We start from the raw sequence: 3,533 nt of genomic DNA on the forward strand, positions 1-3,533 counted from the left end.
TCAACATATGGTCCACTCTGATCTACTGGAACTGAAACAACTCCTTCTCTTTGTCTATGGCTGTCCTAGCAATCATTACCATCCACTTCCTCACCTTCGACGTAGTAATCGTCTGTATAGTACTGAGCTGTCCTACCAGACGCACCATTCTGTTGATCAAAGCTATTCATAGAATTCTGTGGAGGCAAAGAGCGCGCGCTCTGACCACGACCTCTACCTCTAAGCGCTTGTTGAGCACCTCGACCTCTCACACCAGAAGCACCATTTGTGCACTGTAACAAAACCGGACAACTAATCTTGAAATGGCCCTCTTCTTTGCAATACGCACACTGATTAGGCCCTTACGGAAAACGTTGTGGAGAAGACTCGTTCCTTTGCGAGTTTCTCGAATATTGCTGATTCTGCTGATAATCGCGTTGATTATTAGTACGGAGTGGATAAGCATGTTGTAGAAGAACTTTAGTCTTTAATTCCTTAGTCTTCTTATCCGCTTTCTTTACCTCATCTTTGTGCCTATTTTCATAGTACTGGGCCGTAGCTAAAATCTGCGCGGACGTGGAAACAGCCCAAGCACTCTCAGAAGCTTTCACCCTATTGCACAACTCGGGAAGCAAATTATGTACAAATTTGTCGACGAACAATCTCTGACCACCTTCGGCAGCCATGTCCTGACCACTATGGTCTACAAAGGTCTCTTCAAACCGCGTGAAAAAGTTGGACACAGTTTCATTTTTCTTCTGCTTGCACGCAGACAACTTGTCCCAATTGACACGCACTTCAGGCATCAAAGTCTTCATATAAGTAATAATCTTACCAGGGAGTTCAGCAATCACATCCTCAGGCTTAGCGCCGCCTACTTGTCTATTATCGGCATCTCTAAGATTAACCCAGGTCTCACCTAATTCCTCCGCATGATCCGTATGACGACTCTTACTCCAAATAGGCTGTGGAACAACATTCCCAAACAACATGTCTATATCTGCCAGATTCATGATACATGAACCCACAGTCTGAGTTAGCTCCTTTTAGTACCCTGCTGGATTTTTGCACGGATTAGGCAAAGACTTCTTAATAGCTAAAACTTCAACACGCTTCCAAGGAACATGTACCCAAACACGCTGAAAGTATGGCGGAATGGCTGAATTAGCAGCTGGATCGCCAGGTCTCCAAACTGGAGGAACCTCACGCATCGGATACTGGCGCGCCTTTCTCCTAACTGACGAATCAGGCTCAAACAGTCGCTCAGAAGGAGTTGCACTACGGAATGACAACAATGTCGCAACTGCTTTCTCAATCTCGAGACCCACAACGTCCCTTTCGCAAACTCGGAACGTATTCGGTACAACTCAGAAGGAGCTTGTCCTACTTCTTCAACCCATTGTTCATGAAGGAACACACACATCATGTCAAAGACGTACCGTTGCTTTGGTGCTTCCCATTGGTGGAAAACATCCATAATACCCTCAAGATCATACTGCGTAGAATACGTAACCCATTTACGCGCCATGTGATCCAACACTGTCCATTCATTAGCATCAGGCAACTGACTACTGGATTGTCTACGCTCAACAACAGGAGACATACTGAAGGATCCCAACAGAGGAGAAAATATACTAGAAACTGCAGCAGCCATTCTTTGTCTAGCAGAAGGAGAAGGTGACAGAATAAAAGAAGACGGAACAATATTAGGAGAATCAAAAGTCGAAGCAGAAGGAGTATTATAGACAGGCGTAGGAGTAGCAGACGAAGGAGGAGGCAAAGTTGGCGGCCCTTGAGAAGGCTGCGCCAAAGGAATAGTAGCCAACGGAAGAGGAGCTGGCTGTGGAGGAATCGCAGGTGGCAAAGCAACTGGAGGTTGCGCAACTACAACTGGTGGCGGTGGTGCCGTAGCATTCTTTGCATAAGGGGGTGGCAAACTCAATAGATGCGACATTAAAGGATCTTTCGCAAGATCTTTCTTCTCTTCTTGCTCTTTAGGTGGCAAAGCTGGGTAGCACTTATCTACCGCTAACTTCCTGATCCTAAGCATCTGTTCGCTCTCTTGCTCTTCCTCATTATCCCTAACCGCTACAGCAGCTTGCACCATTGACAAACCTCGTTCTCGTTTATTCTTCTTCGCTAATTTAATTTCTTTCTGTTTGGCTTGTTTGCGCCATATGCGGAAAGAGTCAAACATTGCCGGCCGGGCTTTCTTCTTCAACAATTTAACTTCGAGATTATCTAAAATCTCAGTTTCAAAGCTACCATAACGGGGCCACTGTAGGACACTGTCTTTTCGCGTGTATTGAACCCAGATGTCATTATAACCGATGGGGCCCACACCATGTTTTGCATAGAGCTCATATGTCGGAGTTCCGATCGGAGGAACCGGACACGAATCCTCCAATCGGGAATCCCTAGAACAAGCAAAACCAAATATCTTTCCAAGTCTGCTAAGACCAGGCATCTTCGCTCACTAGTCTAGCTTCAAACGTCAAGGGAAATCTCAAACGATAGTCTCGTGAATACACGAGTCCCTCAGCTTTGGGGCCTGCAGGTACCAAATCAAAGCGATCCTCGAAGGGATACCAAAACAAACTAAGGACTGGGAGACGCTCCACTCATACTTAACTGAAATGTCAATGGCGTCACCAGAAGACCCGTCTATCGTCTCGCTCTACAAATCGTCTATGGCTCCAAGACAGGGCGACAGTCAGGGCAGCAGTCCTTCGTAGCCTTCGGAAGGTGGGGATCCTCGCAGCAAAGACTTTCGGACCACGACGACATACAGGGGTCGATGAAGTGGCAGGCCTTCCTCCAGAATTTCCACACGAAGCTCCTCACGATCTTTGGGCTTGGACCGGTACCGCTGAAGACGCCCCACGTTGGCGCCAACTGAAGAACTGGGTTTTAGAACCCAGCTGCGCCAGGGAAAATGCTCGAAGTCTTCGGATTCCCCTGCCTCGGCAAACAGAGACACGGGACACTTCTTGATGACGTCAAAGACCAAGGTTTATTGGCTGCAACCAGGAACAGAGGTCTACGAAGCACAATATGGGTGGTTCGTTAGAGACTGCACAATTTCAATGAGCGGAGCATGGTCTTTTATGCCAAAAATCTCATTCCAAAGTAGCATCGATTACATACAAACTGACCAATGACAGTGTGACATTTCAAAAGTAGCGCATGACGAAAATCCCATTTTCTGTTGTCCAGCCCACCAGAAATGACCACGCACATTCCAATATCCTGTTGGATCAGGCCGGACAAACCCATCATAAAACCTCAACCCAAATCAGTGATTATGTTGTAAAGGAAGGAGCAGAAACAGATGAGAAGCAAGATAGAAGGGTGGGTGCAGTGTACCATAAACTCAGCAATGTCCTGCTCTTTGATCTTTATCTGACCAGCTGCTTAACAAGGAACTGGCTCAGCGAGGTCAGCCTCGGGCAAGGGAGTCAGTTCGGCCAGGTCATTCAGGAGTCAGCTAAGGTGTACGCGTCCCAAGGACTCGCTCGCCCGTAGTCATTGGCCTATGTGAGGGCAACCACACA

The sequence above is a fragment of the Lissotriton vulgaris genome, unplaced genomic scaffold, assembly GCF_964263255.1.
Source record: "Lissotriton vulgaris unplaced genomic scaffold, aLisVul1.2 SCAFFOLD_7299, whole genome shotgun sequence".
Taxonomy (NCBI): domain Eukaryota; kingdom Metazoa; phylum Chordata; class Amphibia; order Caudata; family Salamandridae; genus Lissotriton; species Lissotriton vulgaris.